Genomic DNA, 16,525 nt, shown 5'->3' on the forward strand with positions numbered 1-16,525 from the left:
AGAGGAAATTATTTAGGAGCCTTGTTACGTGATAGGAAGTAAAGACTCGTATTGAATGGTGAATATTCACCGTCTTCACCCGTTACTAGTAGGGTCCCTCAGGGATTCCTACTTGGGCGTCCTCTTTTCATCATTTATATTAACGATATTAACGTAGGGCTAAATAACTCATTGGCCAATATTGCAGATGACTCATAGGTCGGGAATGCCATTTCAACAGAAAAAACTAGGCTAAAATTACAAGAGGATCTACATGAAATTGCGGAATGGTCTACAAAAATGGCAAATGCCATTTAACGTCAATAAATGTCAGCTGCTACAAGTAGGAAACCTCACTTCAATTATATAGCGATGGGCCACAAGAAACACGACACCCTAGCGTGGGAAACCTAGAAGCAACTGTCTCCACCATCTTCAAATTCTCTAAGCTGTCTAATGAAGCTGTCAAGAAAATAAGTAAGATATTAAGATTTATTAACGGAAACTTTACATACAGAAGTAGGGATGTGATATGCCACGATAACTAGGTATAGTTAGACCATTCATCGAATATGCAGTGCAGTTTCGGGCCTTCCACTTAAACAAGGATATTCTTAAACTGATATCAGTGCAACGAAGAACAATCAGATTGACGCCACATTTCCGTTGCAAGCCATATGACAAGAGATTGCTAGAACTAAACCGGTGTAGACCCCGTTGCTCACCAACGTGAGACGAAGGGTATTCGAGTACATAGTATTCGAATAGCTTATTTCCAATTAGCCAAGCCCATAGCCTAGCAGCAGCATTCTCGCCTGTTACACAGGGGTCCCGGGTTCGATCCTGGCTGTTGGAGGTTGTATGTTCTATGAAGGTGCGCGTTCCTATGCACTTTGTTCGTGTATATATATATATATATATTTATATATTTTGGAAAAGATCACAATTTTGCGCGTGATCAAGTATATTCCTAAAACTCCCCGGGGAAAAGGAAACATGATAAGTTCCCAAGTGCACTTTCGTGTAATAATCACATCATCAGGGGAGACTCAAGAGAGAAATATAACAGTCAGTTGATATACATCGAAGAGACGAAGCTAGGACGCCACTTGGTAAACATGCAATTGTCCAAGACAGAAAACGAGCGTTCATGAACTTATCATTTTACAAATTCTATCAGCAATAAAGTTATCTAATTTCTATAGAACATCACTGATATTAAGATTATAATTCTTTGTTTAACTTATTCTTTATTATACTTTGTCGCTGTCTCCCGCGTTAGCGAGGTAGCGCAAGGAAACAGACGAAACAATGGCCCAACCCATCCACATACACATGTATATACATACACGTCCACACACGCGCATATACCTATACATTCCAACGTATACATATATATACATACACAGACATATACTTATATACCCATGTACATAATTCAAACTTGCTGCCTTTATTCATTCTCGTCGCCACCACGCCACACATGAAATGACAATCCCTCACCCCGCATGCGCGCAATATAGCGCTAGGAAAAGACGACAAAGACCACATTCGTTCACACTCATTCTCTAGCTGCTATGTACAATGCACCGAAACCACAGCTTCCTTTCCACATCCAGGCCCCGCACAACTTTCCATGGTTTACCCCAGACGCCTCACATTCCCTGGTTCAATCCATTGACAGCATGTAAACCACGGTATACCATATCGTTCCAATTCACTCTATTCCTTGCACACCTTTCACCCTCCTGCATGTTCAGGCCCCGATCTCTCAAAATCTTTTTCACTCCATCCTTCCATCCCCAATTGGTCTTCCACTTCTAGTTCCCTCCACCTCTGACAAATATATCCTCTTGGTCAGTCTTCCCTCGCTCATTCTCTCCATGTGACCAAACCATTTCAATGCACCCTTTTTTGCTCTCAACCACACTCTTTTTATTACCACACATCTCTCTTACCCTTTCATTACTTACTCGATCAAACCACCTCACACCACATATTGTCATCAAACATCTCATTTCTAACACATCCACCCTCCTCTGCACAACCCTATCTATAGCCCACGCCTCGCAACCATATAACATTGTTGGAACTAGTGTTCCTTCAAACATACCCATTTTTGCTTTCCAAGATAATATTTTCGCCTCCCATATATTTTTCAACGCTCCCAGAGGTTTCGCCCCCTCCCCCACCCTGTGACTCACTTCCGCTTCCATGGTTCCATCCGCTGCCAAATCACTCCCATATATCGAAATCACTTCACTTCCTCCAGTTTCTCTCCATTCAAATTTACCTCCCAACTGACTTGTCCCACAACCCTAGTGTAACTAATAACCTTGCTCTTATCCACATTTACACTCAGCTTTCTTCTTTCACACACTTTACCAAACTCAGTCACCAGCCTCTGCAGTTTCTCATCCGAATCAGCCACTATCGCTGAATCATCAGCGAACAACATCTGACTCACTTCCCAAGCTCTCTCATCCACAATAGACGGCAGACTTGCCCCTCTCTCCAAAACTCTTGTATTCACCTCCCTAACAACTCCATCCATAAACAAATTAAACAACCATGTAGACATCACGCACCTCTGCCGCAAACCGACATTCACTGAGAACCAATCACTTTCCTCTCTTCCTACTCGTACAGATGCCTTACATTCTCAATAAAAACTTTTCACTGCTTCTAACAACTTGCCTCCCACACCATATAATCTTAATACCTTCCATATACTCTTTGTGTATTTAATTGTAGAAGATATAATGATATTTCTCGTTGTAATACAGTTAGAGTTGATAACTGAGATGGCACTACTCCAGTCAATACAATGATCATAGTTTTTAACGTAATTAAACAAGGCATTTGATTCTTGTCCCGTTCTTATACTATTTTATGTTGCTTAAGTATAACAGAAAGATCCTTACCAGTCTGCCCACCATAAAACTTATTACAATTTCTACATGGAACTTTATAGATGCACCCAGGAGAATTTTCTGGTGAATTCCTGATCAAGATATTCTTTATAGTATTATTGTTGCTGAAGGCAACATTCACATCAAAGGATTTAAGCAACATGGGAAGTAAAGCAAAGTTATCATTAAAAGGGAGGACTAAAAGATTCTTGGTGTCAATGGGAGGTTTGGGCTCAACTCTATAAAATGATTTCTTTGCTAACTTAAGGGAATTATCAATGAAAGATCTAGGTTATTCTAACTTAGATCCAATAGAATGTATCTTCTCAAACTCATCATCAATATACTCTGGACTGCAAATACGGAATGCCCTAAGGAACATAGATTGAAATGATAATTTGACTGTGTCATGTTGACATGCAAACTAATGGATATATGAGCATACATTGGTAGGTTTTCAGTGTATGCTAAACTTAAACTTGTTTCCTTGCCTATGAATCATGCAATCTGAAAATGGTAACATACCATTATTTTCATTTTCTACTGTAAATTTGATGGAAGATACTAAATTGTTTGGTAAGGGGAGAAATATTTGTAAATTTTCATTTGTTGGCCAAACACAAAAAACTTCATCTACATATCTAAATCAAATTACATTATAAGGAAAGATATCCTTTTGTAATTTTGTTTCAAAAAATTCCATATAAATATTACTTAGTACAGGTGAAAGAGGGTTACCTATTGCCATACCAAATTTTGTATCATAATAATTTCAATTAAATTTGAATACACAGTCTTTTATACAAAATTTTACCATTTCAATGAAAACAGACTTTAGAACAGGTAAATGAATATCATCGAAGACATCAAACAAATATTCTAAAAGGTCATCAACTGGAACTTTTGTGAAAAGTGAGAAAGCATCAAAGCTAACTAGATTGAAATCAAAATTAACATTGATATTGTTAAGCTTGTTGACTAAATCTACTTTGTTCATGATATTAGAATTTGATATCTTAAGTGTAAATTTAGACAATGAATTTAACAATATCAATGTTAATTTTCATTTCAATCTAGTTAGCTTTGATGTTTCCTCACTTTTCACAAAAGTTCCAGTTGATGACATTTAAAATATTTGTTTGATGTCTTGGATGATATTCATTTACCTGTTCCAAAGTCTGTTTTCATTGAAATGATAAACTTTTGTATAAAAACTGTGTATTCAAATTTAATGGAAATTTATGCTCAAAAATTTGATATGGCAATAGGTATCCCTCATTCACCTGTACAAAGTAATCTTAGTGTAAGGACGTGTATGTATATAATTGTGTATGTGGGTGGGTTGGGCCATTCTATCGTCTGTTTCCTTGCGCTACCTCGCTAACGAGGGAGACAGCGACAAAGCAAAATAATATAGTATGGCTCTCTGGCCATCTCTCCTACTTACATACGTATATTCATGTATATCTCTCTTTTTAAACCACGTATTCCCAATCACCAGTCCTTTTTCAGCACATAGATTTACAAGCTCTTCACCATTTCCATTTACAACACTGAACACCCCATGTAAACCAATTACTCCCTCAACTGCCACATTACTCACCTTTACATTCAAATCACCCATCACTATAACCCGGTCTCGTGCATCAAAACTACTAACACACTCATTCAGCTGCTCCCAAAACACTTGCCTCTCATGATCTTGCTTCTCATGCCCAGGTGCATATGGACCAATAATCACCCATCTCTCTCTATCCACTTTCAGTTTTACCTATAGCAATCTAGAGTTTACTTTCTTACACTCTATCACATACTCCCACAACTCCTGTTTCAGGAGTACTGCTACTCCTTCCCTTCCTCTTGTCCTCTCACTAACCCCTGACTTTACTCCCAAGACATTCCCAAACCACTCTTCCCCTTTACCCTCGAGCTTCGTTTCACTCAGAGCAAAACATCCAGGTTCCTTTCCTCAAACATACTAACAATCTCTCCTTTTTTCTCATCTTGGTTACATCCAAACACATCTAGACACCCCAATTTGAGCCTTCGATGAGGATGAGCACTCCCCGCGTGACTCCTTCTCCTGTTTCCCCTTTTAGAAAGTTAAAATACAAGGAGGGTAGGGTTTCTAGCCCCCCGCTCCCGTCCCCTTTAGTAGCCTTCTACGACAAGTGAGGCATGCGTGGGAAGTATTCTTTCTCTCCTATCCCCTACCTGGCACACGTGAGGCGGGAGGGGGTTGTTATTTCATGTGTGGCGGGGTGACGGTGGGATTTAATAAAGGCAGACAGTATGAATTATGTACATGTGTATATATGTATATGTCTGTGTGTATATATATGTATACGTTCAGATGTGTAGGTATGTATATTTGCGTGTGTGGACGTGCATGTATATACATGTGTATGTGGGTGGGTTGAGCCATTATTTCGTCTGTTTCCTTGCGCTACCTCGCTAACGCGGGAGAGAGCGTAAAATCAAAATGAAAAAATAAATAAATATTTATATATACATATATATATATATATATATATATATATATATATATATATATATATATATATATATATATACATATATGTATATTATTTTTTTTTTCTTATACTTTGTCGCTGTCTCCCGCGTTTGCGAGGTAGCGCAAGGAAACAGACGAAAGAAATGGCTCAACCCCCCCCCCCATACACATGTATATACATACGTCCACACACGCAAATATACATACCTACACAGCTTTCCATGGTTTACCCCAGACGCTTCACATGCCTTGATTCAATCCACTGACAGCACGTCAACCCCGGTATACCACATCGCTCCAATTCACTCTATTCCTTGCCCTCCTTTCACCCTCCTGCATGTTCAGGCCCCGATCACACAAAATCTTTTTCACTCCATCTTTCCACCTCCAATTTGGTCTCCCTCTTCTCCTCGTTCCCTCCACCTCCGACACATATATCCTCTTGGTCAATCTTTCCTCACTCATTCTCTCCATGTGCCCAAACCACTTCAAAACACCCTCTTCTGCTCTCTCAACCACGCTCTTTTTATTTCCACACATCTCTCTTACCCTTACGTTACTCACTCGATCAAACCACCTCACACCACACATTGTCCTCAAACATCTCATTTCCAGCACATCATCCTCCTGCGCACAACTCTATCCATAGCCCACGCCTCGCAACCATACAACATTGTTGGAACCACTATTCCTTCAAACATACCCATTTTTGCTTTCCGAGATAATGTTCTCGACTTCCACACATTCTTCAAGGCCCCAGAATTTTCGCCCCCTCCCCCACCCTATGATCCACTTCCGCTTCCATGGTTCCATCCGCTGCCAGATCCACTCCCAGATATCTAAAACACTTCACTTCCTCCAGTTTTTCTCCATTCAAACTCACCTCCCAATTGACTTGACCCTCAACCCTACTGTACCTAATAACCTTGCTCTTATTCACATTTACTCTTAACTTTCTTCTTCCACACACTTTACCAAACTCAGTCACCAGCTTCTGCAGTTTCTCACATGAATCAGCCACCAGCGCTGTATCATCAGCGAACAACAACTGACTCACTTCCCAAGCTCTCTCATCCCCAACAGACTTCATACTTGCCCCTCTTTCCAAAACTCTTGCATTTACCTCCCTAACAACCCCATCCATAAACAAATTAAACAACCATGGAGACATCACACACCCCTGCCGCAAACCTACATTCACTGAGAACCAATCACTTTCCTCTCTTCCTACACGTACACATGCCTTACATCCTCGATAAAAACTTTTCACTGCTTCTAACAACTTTCCTCCCACACCATATATTCTTAATACCTTCCACAGAGCATCTCTATCAACTCTATCATATGCCTTCTCCAGATCCATAAATGCTACATACAAATCCATTTGCTTTTCTAAGTATTTCTCACATACATTCTTCAAAGCAAACACCTGATCCACACATCCTCTACCACTTCTGAAACCACACTGCTCTTCCCCAATCTGATGCTCTGTACATGCCTTCACCCTCTCAATCAATACCCTCCCATATAATTTACCAGGAATACTCAACAAACTTATACCTCTGTAATTTGAGCACTCACTCTTATCCCCTTTGCCTTTGTACAATGGCACTATGCACGCATTCCGCCAATCCTCAGGCACCTCACCATGAATCATACATACATTAAATAACCTTACCAACCAGTCAACAATACAGTCACCCCCTTTTTTAATAAATTCCACTGCAATACCATCCAAACCTGCTGCCTTGCCGGCTTTCATCTTCCGCAAAGCTTTCACTACCTCTTCTCTGTTTACCAAATCATTTTCCCTAACCCTCTCACTTTGCACACCACCTCGACCAAAACACCCTATATCTGCCACTCTATCATCAAACACATTCAACAAACCTTCAAAATACTCACTCCATCTCCTTCTCACATCACCACTACTTGTTATCACCTCCCCATTTGCGCCCTTCACTGAAGTTCCCATTTGCTCCCTTGTCTTACGCACTTTATTTACCTCCTTCCAGAACATCTTTTTATTCTCCCTAAAATTTAATGATACTCTCTCACCCCAACTCTCATTTGCCCTTTTTTTCACCTCTTGCACCTTTCTCTTGACCTCCTGTCTCTTTCTTTTATACATCTCCCACTCAATTGCATTTTTTCCCTGCAAAAATCGTCCTAATGCCTCTCTCTTCTCTTTCACTAATACTCTTACTTCTTCATCCCACCACTCACTACCCTTTCTAATCAACCCACCTCCCACTCTTCTCATGCCACAAGCATCTTTTGCGCAATCCATCACTGATTCCCTAAATACATCCCATTCCTCCCCCACTCCCCTTACTTCCATTGATCTCACCTTTTTCCATTCTGTACTCAGTCTCTCCTGGTACTTCCTCACACAGGTCTCCTTCCCAAGCTCACTTACTCTCACCACCCTCTTCACCCCAACATTCACTCTTCTTTTCCGAAAACCCATACAAATCTTCACCTTAGCCTCCACAAGATAATGATCAGACATCCCTCCAGTTGCACCTCTCAGCACACTAACTTCCAAAAGTCTCTCTTTCGCACGCCTGTCAATTAACACGTAATCCAATAACGCTCTCTGGCCATCTCTCCTACTTACATAAGTATACTTATGTATATCTCGCTTTTTAAACCAGGTATTCCCAATCATCAGTCCTTTTTCAGCACATAAATCTACAAGCTCTTCACCATTTCCATTTACAACACTGAACACCCTATGTATACCAATTATTCCCTCAACTGCCACATTACTCACGTTTGCATTCAAATCACCCATCACTATAACCCGGTCTCGTGCATCAAAACCACTAACACACTCATTCAGTTGCTCCCAAAACACTTGCCTCTCATGATCTTTCTTCTCATGCCCAGGTGCATATGCACCAATAATCACCCACCTCTCTCCATCAACTTTCAGTTGTACCCATATTAATCGAGAATTTACTTTCTTACATTCTATCACATACTCCCACAACTCCTGTTTCAGGAGTATTGCTACTCCTTCCCTTGCTCTTGTCCTCTCACTAACCCCTGACTTTACTCCCCAGACATTCCCAAACCATTCTTCCCCTTTACCCTTGAGCTTCGTTTCACTCAGAGCCAAAACATCCAGGTTCCTTTCCTCAAACATACTACCTATCTCTCCTTTTTTCACCTCTTGGTTACATCCACACACATTATATATATATATATATATATATATATATATATATATATATATATCTTTTTCTTTCTTTCATACTATTCGCCATTTCCCGCATTAGCGAGGTAGCGTTGAGAACAGAGGACTGGGCCCTTGAGGGAATATCCTCACCTGGGCCCCTTCTCTGTTCCCTCTTTTGGAAAATTAAAAAAAAAGTGAGAGGGGAGGATTTCCAGCCCCCCGCTCCCTCCCCTTTTAGTCGCCTTCTACGACACGCAGGGAATACGTGGGAAGTATTCTTTCTCCCCTATCCCCAGGGATAATATATATATATATATATATATATATATATATATATATATATATATATATATATATATATATATATATATATATATTTTAACTTTCTAAAAGGGGAAACAGAAGAGGAGTCACGCGGGGAGGGCTAATCCTCCTCGAAGGCTCAGATTGGGGTGTCTAAATGTGTGTGGATGTAACCAAGATGAGAAAAATGGAGAGATAGGTAGTATGTTTGAGGAAAGGAACCTGGATGTTTTGGCTCTGAGTGAAACGAAGCTCAAGGGTAAAGGGGAAGAGTGGTCTGGGAATGTCTAGGGAGTAAAGTCAGGGGTTAGTGAGAGGACAACAGGAAGGGAAGGAGTAGCACTACTCCTGAAACAGGAGTTGTGGGAGTATGTGATAGGGTGTAAGAAAGTAAATTCTAGATTGATATGGGTAAAACTGAAAGCTGATGGAGAGAGATGGGTGATTATTGGCGCATATGCACCTGGGCATGAAAAGAACGATCATGAGAGGCAAGTGTTTTGGGAGCAACTGAATGAGTGTGTTAGTGGTTTTGATGCACAAGACCGGATTATAGTGATGGGTGATTTGAATGCAAAGGTGATTAATGTGGCAGTTGAGGGAATCATTGGTATACATGGGGTGTTCAGTGTTGTAAATGGAAATGGTGAAGAGCTTGTAGATTTATGTGCTGAAAAAGGACTGGTAACTGGGAATACCTGGTTTAAAAAGCGAGATATACAGAAGTATACGTATGTAAGTAGGAGAGATGGCCAAAGAGCGTTATTGGATTACGTGTTAATTGATAGGCGTGCGAAAGAGAGACTTTTGGATGTTAATGTGCTGATAGGTGCAACTGGAGGGATGTCTGATCATTATCTTATGGAGGCGAAGGTGAAGATTTGTAGTGGTTTTCAGAAAAGAAGAGAGAATGTTGGGATGAAGAGAGTGGTGAGAGTAAGTGAGCTTGGGAAGGAGACTTGTGTGAGGAAGTACCAGGAGAGACTGAGTACAGAATGGAAAAAGATGAGAACAAAGGAGGTAAGGGGAGTGCGGGAGGAATGGGATGTATTTAGGGAATCAGTGATGGCTTGCGCAAAAGAAGCTTGTGGCATGAGAAGCATGGGAGGTGGGTTGACTAGAAAGGGTAGTGAGTGGTGGGATGAAGAGGTAAGATTATTAGTGAAAGAGAAGAGAGAGGCATTTGGACGATTTTTGCAGGGAAAAAATGCAGTTGAGTGGGAGACGTATAAAAGAAAGAGACAGGAGGTCAAGAGAAAGGTGCAAGAGGTGAAAAAGAGGGCAAATGAGAGTTGGGGTGAGAGAGTATCATTAAATTTCAGAGAAAATAGGAAGATGTTCTGGAAGGAGGTAAATAAAGTGCGTAAGACAAGGGAGCAAATGGAAACTTCAGTGAAGGGGGCTAATGGGGAGATGATAACAAGTAGTGGTGATGTGAGAAGGAGATGGAGTGAGTATTTGGAAGGTTTGTTGAAGGTGTTTGATGATAGAGTGGTAGATATAGGTGTTTTGGTCGAGGTGGTGTGCAAAGTGAGAGGGTTAGGGAAAATGATTTGGTAAACAGAGAAGAGGTAGTAAAAGCTTTGCGGAAGATGAAAGCCGGCAAGGCAGCAGGTTTGGAGGGTATTGCAGTGCAATTTATTAAAAGAAAAGGCGGTGACTGTATTGTTGACTGGTTGGTAAGGTTATTTAATGTATGTATGATTCATGGTGAGGTGCCTGAGGATTGGCGGAATGCTTGCACAGTGCCATTGTACAAAGGCAAAGAGGATAAGAGTGAGTGCTCAAATTACAGAGGTATAAGTTTGTTGAGTATTCCTGGTAAATTATATGGGAGGGTATTGATTGAGAGGGTGAAGGCATGTACAGAGCATCAGATTGGGGAAGAGCAGTGTGGTTTCAGAAGTGGTAGAGGATGTGTGGATCAGGTGTTTGCTTTGAAGAATGTATGTGAGAAATACTCAGAAAAGCAAATGGATTTGTATGCAGCATTTATGGATCTGGAGAAGGCATATGATAGAGTTGATAGAGATGCTCTGTGGAAGGTATTAAGAATATATGGTGTGGGAGGCAAGTTGTTAGAAGCAGTGAAAAGTTTTTATCGAGGATGTAAGTCATGTGTACGTGTAGGAAGAGAGGAAAGTGATTGGTTCTCAGTGAATGTACGTTTGCGGCAGGGGTGTGTGATGTCTCCATGGTTGTTTAATTTGTTTATGGATGGGGTTGTTAGGGAGGTGAGTGCAAGAGTTTTGGAAAGAGGGGCAAGAATGCAATCTGTTGTGGATGAGAGAGCTTGGGAAGTGAGTCAGTTGTTGTTCGCTGATGATACAGCGCTGGTGGCTGATTCATGTGAGAAACTGCAGAAGCTGGTGACTGAGTTTGGTAAAGTGTGTGAAAGAAGAAAGTTAAGAGTAAATGTGAATAAGAGCAAGGTTATTAGGTACAGTAAGGTTGAGGGTCAAGTCAATTGGGAGGTAAGTTTGAATGGAGAAAAACTGGAGGAAGTGAAGTGTTTTAGATATCTGGGAGTGGATCTGGCAGCTGATGGCACCATGGAAGCGGAAGTGACTCATAGGGTGGGGGAGGGTGCGAAAATTCTGGGAGCCTTGAAGAATGTGTGGAAGTCGAGAACATTATCTCGGAAAGCAAAAATGGGTATGTTTGAAGGAATAGTGGTTCCAACAAATTTGTATGGTTGCGAGGCGTGGGCTATGGATAGAGTTGTGCGCAGGAGGGAGGATGTGCTGGAAATGAGGTGTTTGAGGACAATATGTGGTGTGATGGTGGTTTGATCGAGTAAGTAATGTAAGGGTAAGAGAGATGTGTGGAAATAAAAAGAGTGCGGTTGAGAGAGCAGAAGAGGGTGTTTTTAAATGGTTTCGTCACATGGAGAGAATGAGTGAGGAAAGATTGACCAAGAGGATATATGTGTCAGAGGTGGAGGGAACGAAGAGAAGTGAGAGACCAAATTGGAGGTGGAAAGATGGAGTGCAAAAAGATTTTTGGTGATAGCGGCCTGAACACGCAGGAGGGTGAAAGGCGTGCAAGGAATAGAGTGAATTGAAACGATATGGTATACCGGGGTCGACGTGCTGTCAATGGATTGAACCAGGGCATGTGAAGCGTCTGGGGTAAACCATGGAAAGTTGTGTGGGGCCTGGATGTGGAAAGGGAGCTGTGGTTTCGGTGCATTATTACATGACAGCTAGAGACTGAGTGTGAACGAATGGGGCCTTTGGTGTCATTTTCCTAGCGCTACCTTGCACACATTAGGGGGGAGGGGGTTGTTATTCCATGTGTGACGAGGTGGCGATGGGAACAAATAAAGGCAGACAGTATGAATTATGTACATGTGCATATATGTATATGTCTGTGTATGTCTGTGTGTGTATATATATGTGCACATTGAGATGTATAGGTATGTATATTTGCGTGTGTGGACGTGTATGTTTATACATGAGTATGTGGGCGGGTTGGGCCATTCTTTCGTCTGTTTAACCTTGCGCTACCTCGCTAACGCGGGAGACAGCAACAAAGCAAAATAAATAAATAAATGTATATATATATATATATATATATATATATATATATATATATATATATATATATATATATATATATATATATATATATATATGTATATATATTATCCCTGGGGATAGGGGATTAAGAATACTTCCCACGTATTCCCTGCGTGTCGTAGAAGGCGACTAAAACGGGAGGGAGCGGGGGGCTGGAAATCCTCCACTCTCAATTTTTTTTTTTTTTTTTTTTCAAAAGAAGGAACAGAGAATTGGGCCAGGTGAGGGTATTCCCTCAAAGGCTCAGTCCTCTGTTCTTAACGCTACCTCGCTAATGCGGGAAATGGCGAATAGTTTGAATGAATGAAAAAATGTATATATATATATTCATTCCCATCGCCACCCCGCCACACACGAAATAACCACCTCCTCCCTCCAAATGTGCGCGAGGTAGCGCTAGGAGAAGACGACAAAGGCCACTTTCGTTCACACTCATTCTCTAGCTGTCATGTAATAATGCACCGAAACCACAGCTCCCTTTCCACATCCAGGCCCAACAGAACTTTCCATGGTTTACCCCAGACGCTTCACATGCCCTGGTTCAATCCATTGACAGCACGTTGACCCCTGTACAGCACATCGTTCCAATTCACTCTATTCCTTGTACGCCTTTCACCCTCCTGCATGTTCAGGCCCAGATCATTCAAAATCTTTTTTGTGCGTGATCAAGTATGTTCTTACGAGTCCACGGGGAAAATGAAACACGGTAAGGTCCCAAGTGCACTTTCGTATAATAATCACATCACCAGGGGCGATACAAGAAAGAAATATAAATCCGTTGATATATAACGAAGAGACGTAGCTAGGACGCCATTTGGTTGTATAAGACAACCACTTGTTTACCAGTACTTTTCATCGCTTATATGAAGGATATTGGCATACGGTTAAATGACCTAGTTCCAAATCTGAACATGACACAAAGATAGGCAATGCCATATTAACTGAAGAAGATAGGCTAAGATTACAAGAGGATCTAGGTAAAATCGTTGTATGATCTAATAAATGGCAGACGCCATTTAGCGTCATTAGATATCAGCTGTTACAAGTAGGAACCAAAATAAAAACTGATTATGAACTCATGGGCCACAGGATAAATGAAGCCCCTAGTGTGAGAGATCTAGTGTCACTGTCTCCAATAACTTCAAAGTCTCCCAGCTTTGCCATAAAGCTGCCTTGAAAGCAAACATGATGTTAGGATTTATGAACAGAAGGTTTACGTACAGAAGCTAGGATGTTATATTGCCACTATACTTAAGTTTAGTTAGACCACACCTGGAATGTGCAGTACAGTTTTGGGCCCCAACCTAAGTAAGGAATTTCTTAAACTGGAGGCAATACAATGAAGTGGAACTTTATCAATTCCTTCCTGCGTACAGACCATATGAGAGGAGATTGCGAGAATTAAACTTGTTCTTCTTAAGCATGAGGCGTCTCCGGGGCAAATTAATAGAATATATCATAATGTTTTAAGAATTCAACAACGTCGATATTGAACATTTCTTTACAGTAGCGCCAGCATTACCGACGGGTGAGAATGGATTAAACTTTGAGGTCACCGAATAAGTTCCCATAATATGTTGTTCAGAGCAACACCCTTAATATATTCAAAGTTTGGAATGATCATCACTTGTCACTCATCATAACGCAGAGGTATATCATGCTACCTTCTCAACCACTGTCTCTCCTTTGCCATAATACAATATCATAATAACATTAACTAGTTCATGTCACCTGCTTTGAGGGAGCAATTAAGAATTACTGCATCATTCTTCAACATCAGGAATGGTATAGACATGGTCGATCAAGAGGCTGGAGCTCAAGTTTATACTTACTTTTTTCTGTATAACAAGAAGTGAAGAGATGCACGCCATTGGTGATGGGACGCACGACATATTCATGTTCATTCTACCTAATGAATTTCCTATATAAATTTCCTTCAGGCATATTATTCCTGCAAGTTATTTTTTCTACCAGTTTTTCCGTCCAGCGTGTGCCGGAGGCAGTGGAGGGTTGGGAGAGAGCCTTTGCTTTGCTTAGCTTTTCTTCTACTGCTTTTATGGGAACTGAAGACTTTGTATAAGTAGTGTTAAGGCCAATTCCCTCACATGGACCTTGGGTCTATGTAGCCTGTGTTTCATTTTAACATTCTCTCTCTCTCTCTCTCTCTCTCTCTCTCTCTCTCTCTCTCTCTCTCTCTCTCTCTCTCTCTCTCTCTCTCTCTCTCTCTCTCTCTAAGCTCGCAATATCGTCTCTTTCGTATGTGTGTGTGCGTGTTTGTATGTGTGTGTGTGTGTGTGTGTGTGTGTCTGTCTGTCTGTGTCTGTGTCTAGTGTGTGTGTCTGTGTTAGACTGTGAGTAAAGAGATTTGTGCATCCTAATTATAGGGTATGGGTAGACACTGAGCGAAGCACTTGTATAAAGTACGTGTGGAGTGTGTGAAGAAAGATAAGTAGAGGAACTGAACATATGATGACGTCTCAAGATGTATGTGTTCTTCTCGCCATTCCTAACATTGGATGTGTTCTTTACACCAGATGTTACTCAAACTATGTGGTGGAATGTGTAGGATGGAGAGAGTATGTGTTTGTGGATTGATTACCAGCAACCGAAGTGTGACTGAGGCGAGAAGTAATGGCAGCTACATGGACCAGAGAGGGGAACTTGACAGCCACTAGCTCATTTGATCGCTGTCACAAACCCATACTATAACCCAAGCAGTAGTAATTTCCCTGGCCTGTGTTTGCCTGCTGCCTGCTACCTGTATGTCTGTGTGATTACTGTTTGTGAGTTAGGGAGAGAATGTTTTACACTCGAATTATCCTGTCTCTAAACCCTGTGTGTGAACCGTCAAAAATATTTTCTGACTATTTTCTGCATTTGGTATAACTCAGGAACAAAAGTTATACACAAAATCTCTGCAAGTGTATTACAATTATCATCACCCATTAATCTTCTGTGTGATGTTTCCACATGATAATCTCATAACAGATAATAGTTGGAAGCTTTTGTATTCATCTGATTACAGTTCCAGTTCCCACCGTAACATACATAAAGTTCTCTGTAATGTGTTCAACGGGACAGAAGCACAGAGAATAGGTTCTTAATGACTGTTAAACTTGGAAACAGTTATAAAGACATCGCCCGAACAGGGACTTGAACCCTGGACCCTTAGGTTAAAAGCCTAATGCTCTACCGACTGAGCTATCCGGGCTTCTGATGATGTTGTTATTGACCGTCGAGTGGTACAACCAGGATCAACCACGATTCTCGCCCTTACTGACACCGCCGCGCCTCAGCAGCAGCAGCAGCAGCCAGGGCCATCTCCTCTACCACCACCACTTCCAACACCACACACTACCGTACCTAACGCCACTAGTACCGTCACCACCACCACAACCACCACCACCACCTACCGCTACTAGTACCATCGCCACCACAAACATATTCACCACCATACCAGGACCTTTTTCACCACCCACAACTCACCACCAGCCTCATACAACTACGACCACTACCACCACCTCACATTGCCATGTTGCTCAAGGGTTGTACTATTGTGGTCAAGTGGTTGAAATAACTCCTGCAACAGCGGTCACCTTCATCTTCCTTTGTCTATTTCGTAAGTAAGTAAGCGTCCTTATTTGTGGTACAATATATTTCAGTTGCATGAACCATATATACCTGTTTAGATGTTTGGTATATGTGTTGGACTGTGCTTGTAGGGAGGTGTGGGGTGATATCATATATGCCCTTTTTCAATCCTTTGACAGCACGTAGACCCTGGTATACCACGTTCCAATTCACTCTCCCTTGCATGCCTTTCACCCTCCTGTATGTTAAGGCCCCGATCTCTGAAAATATTTTTCACTCCATCCTTCCACCTCCAATTTGGTCTCGTCTCACGCTTCTTCCCTCCACCTCTGACACATATATACCCTTTGTCATTCTTTCCTCACTCATTCTCTCCATGTGTCCAAACCATTTCAACACACCCTCTTCTGCTCTCTCAACCACACTCATTTTATTACCATACATCTATCTTACCCGTTCA

General features: G+C 41.3%; 1 non-coding gene across 1 annotated transcript; it reads right to left on the minus strand.

The window, feature by feature from the left end:
• Positions 1–15,612: 15,612 nt before the first annotated feature.
• On the minus strand, positions 15,613–15,685 carry TRNAK-UUU (transfer RNA lysine (anticodon UUU)). The gene has a single exon. It is a non-coding gene; the product is annotated as a tRNA-Lys (tRNA).
• Between the last annotated feature and the right edge of the window lie 840 nt (positions 15,686–16,525).

This window comes from Panulirus ornatus, chromosome 4 (assembly GCF_036320965.1).
Source record: "Panulirus ornatus isolate Po-2019 chromosome 4, ASM3632096v1, whole genome shotgun sequence".
Classification (NCBI taxonomy): Eukaryota; Metazoa; Arthropoda; class Malacostraca; order Decapoda; family Palinuridae; genus Panulirus; species Panulirus ornatus.